At 36.9% G+C, this 14228-nt stretch overlaps 1 protein-coding gene across 21 annotated transcripts in view; it reads left to right on the top strand.

Moving 5' to 3' along the window:
- ADGRL2 (adhesion G protein-coupled receptor L2) overlaps window positions 1-14228 on the top strand; it is a 161770-nt gene that overhangs the window by 86107 nt on the left and 61435 nt on the right. The gene's annotated exons all lie outside the window — the stretch shown is intronic.

Genomic DNA, 14228 nt, shown 5'->3' with positions numbered 1-14228 from the left:
ACTTGGAGACTCCCTGTCTCCTTGTCTTTTAGGTGGCCAAACAGCACACTAAGTGTGCCTAAATGCTGATTTTTCAGTAACTTCTACATTCCTTAGCAAAGTTACATGTTTCGTACAAATAAAGTAAATTATTGCCACAGTTCCCACCTGTAAAATACATCCAGTGGAAAATGCCAGAACTATTAAATCCCAGGATGGTTATATGTCATTCTGCATGTGTGTACAGAAGCCTATATGTGTATACACATAAGTTATATTATGTCTTAGTGGCAGCAGTTGTCATTCAGAAAAGACAATCCATCAGAAGAGTGTATGAAAGTGTTTTTAGTACAAAAGCTGCATCAGAACCAAAATTTCACAGAAATTTCTATGCTACAGGCAGCAGTCACCTAGTACTGACATTTTTGGAAATGTTGGCATAGATCAGTCATTGGCATTGCTACTGCCTTAAACTACAAGCCTTGAATAAGTTCAGGATTGGTGCGAAATTTTCCTCCCAGTGCATTTTTCTTGGAGTGAGAAATCTGAACAAGAAGGGAGTGGAAATAACCTGGGAGCTTTGTGGTGTATGTACACAGACATATCAAATGAAACATAAAGTTGCCCAGCATGCTGTGCTCCTTTCACTGTGTTCTGTTTGAGCATGGTAGCACTCAGGAGCATACAGTCACATCTTAAAAATAATCTTCCATTTTGTTTTCCCATGCACTCAAGTTGCCATGAATGTGATTCTTAGGATTCTGTCATTTTCATATGAATGCGTGGATGTAGTTGAATATTTGGGCTAGATGTCAGGCTTCAATTTCAAATTCTGTAGAGAAATTACGGATATCGGATCAAATCCTTGTTCTGCGTTCAACCTGTGACATATTCTGTGATCAGTAAGGGAAAGGATCCGTTGCTGTGCTAGTATAAAGGTAATATAACTTCTTTAAGTCATGTTTGAATTATCTTTTTGTGGTTCCAGTTTGTTGTTGTTAATTAGATCAAGCCAGATTTCCGTTGAGACTGCAGCAGCAATGTCATCATCCTCTAATCTGTCAGCTCCCTTTGAAACCACCTTCAATTGCTTTTGTAAATGTAGTGCCTCTCTGTAGACTTCCTTGTTGTGTAAAATGCATGTTGTGTTTTGATCAAAGTCCTCCTTATGTTCACTATAAATACACAGATTAAGGTAGTCAGAGACAAATGTAGAGGCACAATCTTGCTTAGAGTGACATCAAACTGTTACTGGAAAACTGAAATTTCAGTCCTTCCCTTTCAATTAATTGACTGTAAGTTTATGATAGCAGAGAGTGTTTTTGAACTTCCCCAATCTTCCACTCTTGCCCTTTTGTCAACAGATTAAAATGAAGTTGTAAACACATGTATTACATTGGTTCAGAAGATCTATGCTCAGAGAGAGTTTTTCAGATTTTTGTTATTGTTATTTTTGGGGTTTTGTTGTGTTTTGTTTTTTTCTGAAAAAATGGCAAGATTGTTTGTTACTTTGCTTTCTATTTTTGTCTGGCTTTTATAGTAATTTGGAAGTTTGCTTTTGTAGTTTGCTTCTCTGCTCCTGTCATTAAGTAGAAAAGCTATCTCTTTTGCCTTGTTTAATCTTTTATCAAAATTGTTCAACTTGTGCTATATTGCAAGCATAGAAGAATGCTTCATATTTATGAAATATTTTAAGTTCTTCTATCTAATTTAACTGCATTGGTGATCATAACTTTTTGTTGTCTAAGTCAAACTGTTGTTTGGTACTCAGCATATATCCTTGTTCTGGTATCTAAAGTATCACATGAGCTGTATTTTGATGGCAGCAATTGCATAGAAAAATCTCACCTGGAAGGCCTGTGAGATTCATTGGTTTGTTTGTTGTTTTTTTGTTTGTGTTTTTTTTTTTTGTTGTTTTTTTTTTTAGCTGACTAGGAAAAACAAATCTGTTAGAACATTTGATCACAGTGAAAACTTTTCTTCCATACCATTAGAAAAAAGCAGCAATAGATCCTACATAGCTACTTAAAATCTTAGTGTTTACTTTTGAGGACTAATGACGTGTTTTTATCATTGCAGCCAGCAGTGTTTTTACCACTGCATTTGACCAGTGAATTCTGTTTAGACCTGCAGTTAAATGTCATTCCATGGCAATTAATAAATTCTCGTAATTCATTTGCAACATTACTCTACAGCTTTTGCACAGCAACTACATTTACTGCAGTTACAATGTGAAAATATGAGTTTAATGAGATCAATACTGTGAAATCTGAAGACTGAAAAATAAGATGAGGTTTCCAGTTGAAGACAAAGCCATGTAATCACATGCCCTGCTCCCTTTCCAGAGAATATGAGATACAGCACACAAAATTTGCCAGTGTCCACTGATGCATTAGCTCCTCTTTCTCAAAACAAGTTGCTTCTTAATCTTTTCTCCCTCTCTCTTTTCTGCAGTTCTCAATAGACTTTTAACTTAGTGCTTTACTAGGAAGCCTGACTGGAACACTAATGACTTCATTGCTTTGCTTTTACCTTTGTAAAGTAGTTATTAAATTTTTATTCCCTGATTGAAATTACATTCCGATTATTATAGAATAAAGTCTTTCAGATGTATTTAGATTCTGTGTAAACTTCAAACTGGCACAATTAAAATTAAAGCTTTGAAGAAAGAGACTAGACCTTTAGAAAATCCCTCTCCCCTTTCACACTTCTCTGATCATTAACCCCATCGTTTGCATACAGTCAAGTTTGAGACATCCTACCATGTGCTAAGGTCAAGTATAGAAATAAGTTTATTTCTACAATATTTGGTGAGGGAGTAGTGTGAGTGGCAGAGGACCCACATTTCAGGCAGTTAGATCTTACAGTAGACAAATTCCTTGGTGCTGCACTGTCCTTTAACAGGGACAAATCCACCTCTGTTTACTCTTCATTTAAAAGTAAATTAAATCAACAGGGAAGCAGAAGATGCAAAGCAGCCTGAGGAAATTGCTCTAGTTGCTTGCTCATAAAGTGTGCATGTGTGGCTGTAAGCGAAACTGTCACGAGACTTTGAAGTTGATAAGGCTAACTAGTACTGATCTTTATAGGCACAGCGAAGATTTGAAAATTAACTGGCTTACAAACTAGCCTTAAATCCATTTCTATTGTAAGCATACTGCAGGTGGATCCTGTGGTTATATTCAAATGGCCTGTGCATTTATGGGGACGTTCTGCCTCCAGTGTCAACTTCAAGGGCCCACTCTGCAGGCTGCAACTGCAGGTGGATGGACCATAGCTTTTTGTTAAGACAGGCACTAAGGATTGCATAGGTAGCACCTAGTACTTGGATTTCTGTTTTATTAGTTTAAAATAAAAACAGATGCTTCAAGGTACTTGTAAACACTTACTTAAAATACATTTCAAAGGCGAAGGCATATTGTGTACGTAATTTTATAGTGGAACAATAAGCTGCTAAGATGTGTTTTTGCATGCTGGAACTGTTCTCTTCTGAATTAAAAAATAGGCTTTTTTTTAGGAGCAGTCATTTTTCCTAGTCCTAAACTTTTTGTTTAGGAAAACTTCTCAATTATTTTACAGGTTAGACATTATAAATAGCTCTACAGTTCCAGTACGGTACAATTAGATAGTTTTGCTTATATACTTAAAATACTTGGGTAGTGTGACAGGTGATAATTTTGAATAATGCAATTTTAAATCTTGCTAAATCAAATATTGAAAAAAAAAGTCATGTCCATTCCAGTCTGTACACTTGATTTTTTGAGTAATTTACAGATATAGCTATTTGTGTGTCTTGTAGAAAATTACATTTTGTATTTAAAGAATCATAGAATCACTTAGATTGGAAAAGACCTTCAAGATCATCGAGTCCAACCATTCACCTTACTCTACCAAGTCCAGTACTAAGCCATATCCCCAAGCACCACATGTAGATTACTTTTAAACACAATTAGGGATGGTGACTCAACTACCTCCTTGGGCAGCCTGTTCCAATGTCTGACAACCTTTTCAGTTAAAAATTCTTCCTAATGTCTGGTCTAAACCTCCCCTGGTGCAACTTGAGGCCATTTCCTCTTGTTCTATCACCAGTTGCCTGTGAGAAGGGATCAGCACCTACCTCTTTACAGTGTCCTTTCAGGTAGTTGTAGAAGGCAATGAGGTCTCCCCTCAGCCTCCTTTTCTTCAGACTAAACAGCCCCAGTTCCCTCAGCCACTCATAAGACTTGTTCTCAAGGCCCTTCACCAGCTTTGTCACCCTTCATTGGACACACTCCAGCACCTCAACGTCCTTGTATTGAGGTACCCAAAACACAGTATTCAAGGTCTGGCCTCACCAATGCCGAGTACAGAGAAACGATCACCTCCCTGGTCCTGCTTACCACACTATTTCTGATACAGACCAGGATGCCATTGGCCTTCTTGACCACCTGGGCACACTGCTGGCTCATACTCAGCCACCTGTCAGTCAGAACCCCCAGGTCCTTTTCTGCTGGATAGCTTTCCAGCCACTCTTCCGCAGGCCTGTAGCACTGCATGGCCCAAGTGCAGGACCATAAACTCTCCTATTCTTCCTGAGCTCCAGCCAAGTCTTTCTGTTCAGCCAGACCAGTCTTCTTCCCTCATGGCTCATTTTTCAGCACATGGGGACAGCAGCTCCTGGGCCTTTGAGACTTTCTTCTTGAAGTATGTGCAGCCTTCCTGGACTCCTTTACCCTTCATGACAATCTCCCAACGGGCTTTGTCAGTGAGTCTCAGGAACAGATCGAAGTCTGTCCTGTGGAAGTCCAAGGTGGCAGTTTTACTGACACCCCTCCTTACTTCTCCGAGAATTGAAAACTCTGTAAGTTCACGGTCGCTATGCCCTAGACTTCCTCCAGCTGTTACTTCCCCCACAAGTCCTTCGCTGTTGATGAGCAGCAAGTCCAGACGGGCACTCTCCCTGGTTGGCTCCCTCACCAGGTGTGTCAGGAAGTTAATCTTGCATGCACTCTAGGAACCTCCAGGACTGTTCTCTCTCTGCTGTATTGTGTTTCCAGCAGAAACCTGGGAAGTTGTAGTCCCCCATTAGAACAAGTGGCAGCAACTGTAAAGCCTCTCCCAACTGCATATAGACTATTTCATCTGCCTTCTCATCCTGGTTAGGTGGTCTAGAAAAAAAAAAAAATGCAGCCTATTAACTGAATTTATGGAATCCATCACTTAGAGGTAAAATTCAAGCGTTTAATGTTGATAGCCAAATTAATGTTAACTTCAGAAAGAATTCCTCCTCTCTTGAGTTTTTAAGTAAGAACTTGTAATCTGTGTTCTAATGCTGAGAGCATAGTTGCAATCTTTAAAAAGGAAAAATTCAAACTGTTTAAAACTAGAGTTTGCAGACCATGCAAACATCTACATTAAAAATTATAATCTCACAGTTGGTGTACTCAGGTTTTTTTTGTTTTACAACAGAAGGGAGGTTACATCAATCCTTCACTAAAATGGCCTTGAAATTCTATTTTCATCTCCAGTTTATACTGTAATTGTAGCTTTATGTGATCTTTACAAAACATATCTAATCAGTATCATTTTGATTTTAAAATATGCACAGACAAAGAAAACCTCATTAAAATATGTAATTGTAGATATAAAAAGATGTTGTTTACAATAGATGAACTTAGGGAACTGTAATTTTTTTAAAAATACCTTTCCCTTTAAAAACATTACTGCAGAAAAATAAAAGGATTAAAAGAGGAATAAATCTTCTTCAGCAGTGTTTTATCTCTTGTGCGTACCCTGTCCTGTCTTAAGCACATGCAACACATGTACCTTCAATTACCATGTCCATCACGACACCAGTGAAGAGTTCATGCTTGGGTTTTTGTTACCATGATCTTCTCTCACACGGTAATAATCTTAACCTGTTGGAACCATCATCTCTCTGCAAGACAGCTGCGCTTAAATGGAGGGTCTTCAGAATTGAAAGCGAAGTGCCTCCTGCCCCACAGAGTGATCAAGGGAAAGCTGAAGGAAGCAGCATATCCATTCCTTGTCCTGAGACTTTGTTACTTAATCCTTCCCAAAAGGAGAGAAGGAGAATGGAGCTGTTCATGCTTTTCTGCCTATTCACATGTCCAACAACATGTCATTTTGAAAAATCCTGTATATAAATGAGAGTGAGACAGTTCTGAAAGAAAACAAAATAAATTCTCCTCTAAGAAGACACATTTTTAAAGCCTTCCGTCTTGTTCCTGCTTGTCAGGTCTGCAGAGGAAACATTGTCATACTGTATTAGTGTCCTTTCAACTGAAAAGAAGTTTGGTCTGTTCTGTGAGTCAATAAAGGAAATCTTCCACTGGACTCCAGGCTGGGATGGATAGCGGGTAAATCTATCACTGCTTAATCTCACTTACCAAAGTGAAAAGGTCTAGTGAAAAGGTCTAGCGAAAAGCAAAGCTCGTACCGGGTAACTTCTGGTAGAAAGCAAAACCTGCTGTGGGGCCACGGCAGAGCTGACTTTGAGCCTTTGCAAGACTTCCATAGAGAAGCATTTTAGCGCCTCAAGAACAGCTTCCACAGACAGGGCCCAGTGTTTAAACCATAGTACGCTTCAGATTTGCATTTTTTAATGTGACTTAGAACAGTTTTCACTGGTAAGATTTTATCCTCTGCCATTCACAAATGACTGTGATTGTGGTAATGGTGCACTTCACTTCGGGGGTCTGCCAGGCTTAGACAAGGGCTCTGCTGACCCCTGCTGCTATCCTTGCTTTTTCCGTTGCTTTTCCTTCTGCCGCTGAAGATTGCCTCCCTTTGCTAAAGATATTATGTAGAGAAATGTGTCTTCAGAATAAGAAATATAGCTTGCCTTTTTCTACTTTCATTAAGAGCTTGCACATTTTTTTTTTTCTTGTGTCAGAGAAATACCAGTGTTGATGATAGGATAGCACAGGCTGATGTGGAGGTTTGTTCTCAGAATTTATGCACATCAGAATTGCTGTGGTACTGATACTTTATCTCATGTACGAGGTCCTTCTTTTGCTTTGGCATGCCAGCAATTTCTGTTTCAGCTTGCTGCCAACTGCTTCACAAAACATTTACCATACAAGATTATCAACATGAGATACCTTTTTTAAAGCATCCCTTAAAAATGAAGATTTCTATTCATCTAAAATAGATGTAGGTCTTAGTATGGCAGTCACTCATGACTATTTTGATGTAGCAGAAGCTTAAAATGCTCTTTGCTTTTAAAGTAAGCCTTTCACAATACTGGCCAGATAGGTTTTTGTTTTGTTTTGTTTTCTATGTGTTAGTCACAAGACGTAGTTATGACTTAAATGTAAAGAAAAAAGCAGAAGTACGTGTAGCCTGTTTTCATGAACAAGGCATAATCACTTAGCCTAGAATATTCATGAGGGATGCCACAGTCCTTGGCTTTATTTCAGGAAAAAACAGTTACACCCATGACTGAGAAGAACCTTATCTGGCACTGTGTGTTTTTGCTATCATTAGTTCTTAATACAAAAGTAGTAGGTCTAGTTTACTCATTAAAAATAGGGGAGTTTATTAATGGGGCTGTTTCATCAGGGTATTACTTAGTAAATGAAATACAAATCCTCATATTACAAGGTTCTGAGCAGTCAGGCAAGGTGAAATAGCTGTCAGTAGTACTTGATAATCCTTTTGTGGTGTGTTCTGTTATTATTTTTTGCAGAAGAAATTATATTACACATGTGCAAGCACATAACACACATGCGTGTTGCTGTAATCATGGCATTGGACCATGTACAAAGGAAACAACAAAAGCATCATTGATATCATCTAAAAACATTTAAAATTTAGATTTTGTTTACTTCAAAAAAGATTGGATTCATTATTTTACCATGGTGTAGTATGATATTTTATTTAGTGTTTTCATATCTTATATTCAAGTTGTTTTCTTTCCTTTATTATTGGAAAAAAACCTCATCATAGTCATCTTAAGTCAGCATGTATTTCATCTGGCAGGATGCTATATACACATTCATCAGTCTTTCCTTGCTGCTTAGGGGTGAAAATAAATATAAATAACTATACATACGTAAACATAACTTTTTAAGTATTGCACACTGTTTCTTGTATATCTCAGCATCATAAAAAAAATGCTTCAGCCTGTAATTTTCTAGGTTGTTTTTTTTCGATTTCAGAAATGGGCTTTACTAGGTTGGCAGTACTAGGTGTACAGTTAATCATATACTATGTTTTGGGAACGTAAGTAATGCTCTTGGTAATTTGCTGATGTTTTTCAGAATATGACTGAGACAAAATTGCTTAATTTTAAACATCTTTCAGCTGAATGTTGTATTCTCTTGGATGAATTTGTGTGAATTTTTATATAGTTTTCAAATTTCTAGTCTAATCAAGATAAGTTATTGGTTTAGTTGCACTCAGAACTTTATTATGAAAACATTCTGACTTACTTATATATTACTGTGCCAATTTTAGTTCTTATAGAATAATACTGTAATAATTGAAGCCTGTCAATTCCTCACACCCCAATATATCCTCTATCACACTTAGCCAAAACAACTACATTATCTGATAAATTGATTTAGGACTTTATACATGTGTTCATATAGCCATTTATCGCAACCCTTGCTGAGGAGACCTTTATTAAGCTGTGATGACTGCTGAATATGAAATGTAACCAAGATTATTTTTTTATTCAAATATAATTTACATATTCATCAAAGAGGAGTTATGCTTGAAACTGACAGAGACTATTAACATCAAAAAAATATAATTAACTGCACTGGGTATCATGAAGCAGAGTTAGCCAAATAGCCGAGAGGTCTAATTGCTCTGGAGTCTGAGAAGCAATAGTTTTATTTTATACTGTTACTGTGGAATTAATAGTGATGTGGTTTCCTATGCAAGGCAATTAAAAGCTGCCTGTTAAGGTTCGTGCATTATAGGAAATCTGCTGAATATCACTTAGTAAACAGAATTGACATGGAAAAGGTACATGAAGATGGGCAGAGCCAGGATATAGATTGTAAATTAGGACAGATTGATATGAATTAGATATAGGTAGGTGAATTATGAGTATTTTTTAGTTTTGTCAGCAGTAGTGATGAAAATGAAAAGTTTTTGTTAGTAAAGCAAAGGAAATAGAATTTAAAGATTATTACAGTGAGACTGTTTAATTCAGAGGAAAGGAATAGAGTAACATGGGTTTAAGAATTAAACAGTAGCTACAGAGCAGTATAGGAAAGAGCAGATCTCATAATCTGGAAGTTTTCTTCTGCCACAAAATAATCTCCTACTTAAAATAAAAAGAACCTTCTGCCATTTGTGGCTCAGTTAAGCTTTTTAGTTGAATTCAACAAGAAAAAGCTTCTTTATTGAATCCCATAGATTCTGCCTGTGCCCAGGCTATATAGTCTAATAAGGGGTGGCCATGTTCATGACATTTTGACATTAATGAGGTTGCTGAAATGGAAGAGTTTAAGGATAAAAAGATACAAGCTATAACAGTATTTTTCAGCTTTTCTTTTTTTTCCTCTCTAGCAATAAAATTGCAATCTAATTACTTAATAAATGGACCATGATTACAGAAAGACACAGATAATTCCCCACTTTGCACTTTATTTTCAACATATTGCAGAACAATAATCAGCAGAAATGCTATGGCCACCAATGAAAGAGGCCTTTGTATTTTTTCTTTCATATACCTGTGAATGAAAGGAGTTTGCCTGTACTTTCTTTAATTTAGTCTCATAGTCGACTTCTGTGGTTTTCAAGAAGTGCTCTTAAAAACTAGTGTCATACTGGTAAAATAAAATCAAGCAATTCAACTGGAATTCCTGCTTTATGTAAAGATTGTCTGCCTGTTTATACATTATTTAGCGTGCTTACCCTGTTTATATCAGTGACATAAGAGTGTGTGCTACTTTCTCAGAAGAGTTCTGTCTTTGCCGCTTCACAGCACAGTGCCTTGTACTCCCAGGCTTGCACATGGTGTTAGCAGATATTTAGAGCATTTCAGCCTAACATTTTATAGATCATGATGAATCGAGCCTATAAAACAACTTACTGCAATGAAATGAATGCAGTCTTAAGAGTGTGACATGGACGAAATACTCAGTATTCAGTATATTTTTAGCCTGCTGTAGACATGTCAAGCTCTTATTGTATAGAATTTTTCTATGTCAAACCTGCTTTATAATACATAGGTACTGCAGAGTCTTTACAGTTTTACTATTGAAAGCTGTAATATTTTTCAGGCTTTCACTGTAATACAGTAGCTATCACAATCTTTGGATTTCAATTTCTTGTAGCATGCATGCTCCTTTTCCACTCCCCATTTATTGCATTAATTTAGGCTGACATGTAAGCATAACAATAACATGACAGTTCTGGACCTATAACCTTTCCCTGTTTTTACTGAATTTCTTAACAGCTGTGAACTCAACTGTACTACTACACTTGTGAAGCTGTAGGTGTTTTCTCATCCTAGGATGTAGTAGCACTGATACTGCCTTCAGTATATTATCCTAGTACCAGCATCACTGATGAGTATGAAAAATATAATATACTTTGTATCTTTAACTATCTTAGATAATTTTGCTGCCTTTGTGACAGAAATACAGCAAAAGAACACCTCCTGGAGTCACATTTGAAACAGGAGCACTTTGAGTAATGGGCTGTAGACAGAACACATATGAGTTAGTGCTCAGTTATCATGCATGCCATCAACAGTGCCTTGTTGCTTTCTTATCAGCCCCTTCCTGCTGTCAGCCCAGTGCTTATTTCAATAGAAAAGGATTTGCATCAAATGTAGTACAGTATTATGTATGGCTAACATGGGGTTTTTAATTGTGTAGGCATGAGACTCCTTCAGTGGTAGACAGCTTGATAAAAGGATTGGATCATGAATATTTTTGACACAATTAGAGATTATGCATTGACAGAGTCAAGCCAGTGAATTTTCTGATGTGTTTTCTTACAGAGATTGATTCTGCTTGACTTGCATAAAAAAACAAGTGCAGAATGTGGAAGATTTTTGCAGATGTAAACAAAAACAGCCCCTTCAACTTTGTTTGGCTTAAAACTGGAAGTTTCAGGAATCAGTGCACAGTTCAAATCAGTAACTTAATCCTTTAACTTCAATCACAAAGAGAAAAGTGGGATTTTGCTTTCCAAGTTAGAGCAGAAGAATACTTTTGCAGGGAAAGTCCTATACCTGGAAGCTTTGCAATCCTTCCAGATGTTAATTAGATCCAGACATCACTGTGGGTAATGAATAATGGTGCTTTTGTGACAGGCATTCCTCTCAGAAGAAAAGGAAGTATTTGTAGCAAAGACTTTCAGACATATTTTAATAGGAAATGACACCACTTTTACAGAGTTGATTAAAGCCCTACCAAGGAACAGTACTTCTGGAAAAAATCAGCAAATAAAATAAGAAAAGTTGCAATTTTATTAGTTATTGATTAAATATATACAACTTTAAAGCCATGAAATCCACATTTAAAACTATGAGAAAAAGGACTATACTATCTTGCTATCAGATTGCACTTCCAGAAATCTTGTAAAACAGTCAAGTTGTCTCTTGTCCTCTTGCTCAGCATTTTACTTTGAGTTCTGTTGAGCCGCAGAAATGAGTCACAGTCAGCCTTGTGGAATTGGTAGATATGCAGCAGTGGGTACATGGCCTCTGTTGATGAAAATTAGAACCCAAAAAGGGGATATTCCCTGAGGCAAGTTTACCAAAAAACAATTTATTTTTTTTCTCCCTGTAAAACTCATCTTACATGCAGGATCTCTTGCATTATTACAAAGTCTAATCCTCCGAGTGGGTAATTAACGGACCAGAAAAGCCATTTGTGGAAAGAAAGAGCCATAAGGGTGAAAAATATTTCTCCACTGAATGATCTTTAAGGAGTAAATAATTACAAGAGTGAGAGGTTTGGGATGACCAGTCTAAATCTGAACATAATTAGGATGAACACAGTTTGAAAATCGAAGCAGTTGGCATGTGCAACAATTCTCATATCAGAAGACTAATTAAATATTTAGAAGCCCAAACCTCCTCACTATTCACAGAAAAATAACCTGCCACAAAAGGGTCTGTAGCTTTGCAGATAATTAGGAAGGGTTACAGAGGAAGAAATCACAGATTGGCTCCAAGGTCCTGCAAGGTCACGTCTTATTATGGTGTATCTTTTATGTTGTCTGATAACAAGTTTCTTACTAATTTAATCTTAAGTAGGGCATCCCATAGCGATTTCCCATTTCCCTGGTCAAAAATGTGATTGTTTTTCTGTATGCAAATTGCAATAGGTGAACATTTTTATAAATAATTGCTCCTAACTGATACAGCCTATATTATTTTTAATTATTCAAAGGGAATGCTTGTGTTGAAGTTCAGTTAGCGTTGTCGCCCACTACACTCCCCATTTGAAATTATCTTCATCATGTCCGTTGTAGAGGGAAGCCAAAAGGACCCTATGAAATCATGTTGCCTCAACAGCCAATTCAGTAAATTAGTAAATCTTACTTTCTTGTTAGAGCTGAGATGCATTTATGTTGAAAATGCATTTCTGCAAACAAAAGAACTGTGTTACGGTCAGGAAACGCATAGTGAGTCAAGCTGAATTTGTGTTGACCTGGGGATCCAGTCAAAGCACAAACAGTAAATTGTACCAAGGTGTCTACACTTCAGAAGTTGCAGTAACAAATCACACTTGTCCTTTGAAATACCTTATCTTAGTTATGGAAGTGGATGATTTTTAACATTTATTTAAGATCTATGCAAAGTAACATGAAGGATAAATCTACATATTTTCAATACTGTAGTTCTTCAAGTTACTCATTTAATAATGACCCAAGCTGTTTTAAGTTACATAACTTTTAACTACATTATGAATATGCCGAAAGCCAAGCCATGGATAAAAAAGATTGGCACTGCTGCAAAAAAGAGTTTTAAGGATTTTTTTACTCTTATCCTATGTTCTCTACCCAGGACTCTCTTTTCCTACAAGTCTATTACAGCATTATGCCTAAGGATCAGACACTGTGCTTCAGGATTTTCACTTGGATTTTCTGTGTGCTGTGCTCCATCACTGTGCTTCTGAAATAAACACCCCTTCGTAAAACTTTGATGTTATTACCCAGCCCTGTGTTTCTCCCTGGAAACCTTCTCAACGCACAAGGCGTGATGCTGCACTCACGCTCACTCAGTGTGAATAATCTGTGTAAATTGCTCACGCATTATGATGCCACACTACTGAAGTTTTCATTAGTAAATAAGCATAGCTGCAGGCTATTTATTTGGTCTAAATGGTGAAACATTTACTTGGATCTTTTGAACTGATTAGTTGGTATACCAAGACATACACTGTCTCTAATCCCATGCTGCATTTTGCCTGCAAATACACACACACAAATAATACAAGTTTATGACTTTATTTCAATTTATTCTTCCTCAGGTGGGGTTGCATTAGAAACATTTTCTATAAAAAGCAGGTCTCTTCTTCATATTGTATGAGGTTTGGGTCGCTTGCATCTACGCAAACCTCACCAGGCTGTTTTACTTTGCTCACCTCATTGCATCTTTTGATACCTACTTTTCCTGTGCTTGTTGTACAGTCGGCTCCTCACAGGCTCTGGTAGTTCTAGTAAGCCTTTCACATACATGGTAGAAAGTAGTGGGGATAGAAATGGGTTTATAAAAGCACCAAACAATTACCGAGAGAAGGCAGGATTTATGTATTCCACTGAAATCTACATTTCCTTTTCCTTTTTTTTCTGCCCCCTATTTTATCTGATGCTTCAGTTTCAGGTTAGTAATAACCCCATAGCCATAGTGTTTACACTAGTAGAATGAATCATAACAAGAAAAAATATCTCTTGATAGCTTAGATGTGAGTGAAAAGGCTAATCTGTTTAACAGTGACTGCTTTGAACTTAGACAACATGAATACTAATGGTAAATGCATCATAACTAAGGGTATTAAAATTGTAAGAAGAGGTTGAAAGCAAGAAATACTGTGTTAAATTACTTTGCCACACAAGTCTGATACACGTTCATTGATAATAAATCAAACTGGGTAATCCTAAGAAAGGGCCTGTGGTGTTGTGTTTTATTGTCTATTTGGAGTTTTCATCTCAAATGTGTACCCTTAGACTCCCATAAGATTACATTGTATAAAGAAAACACAAATATTGTGTATTTACTGGGTAAATGGAAAAGATGGGGTGGTGCACCTTCTACAATATTAATTATAGAC

Source organism: Apus apus, chromosome 7 (genome assembly GCF_020740795.1).
Source record: "Apus apus isolate bApuApu2 chromosome 7, bApuApu2.pri.cur, whole genome shotgun sequence".
In the NCBI taxonomy this organism is placed as follows: domain Eukaryota; kingdom Metazoa; phylum Chordata; class Aves; order Apodiformes; family Apodidae; genus Apus; species Apus apus.
The sequence above is the reverse complement of the archived record's forward strand: the minus strand, read 5'-3'. Positions and strand labels throughout refer to the sequence as shown.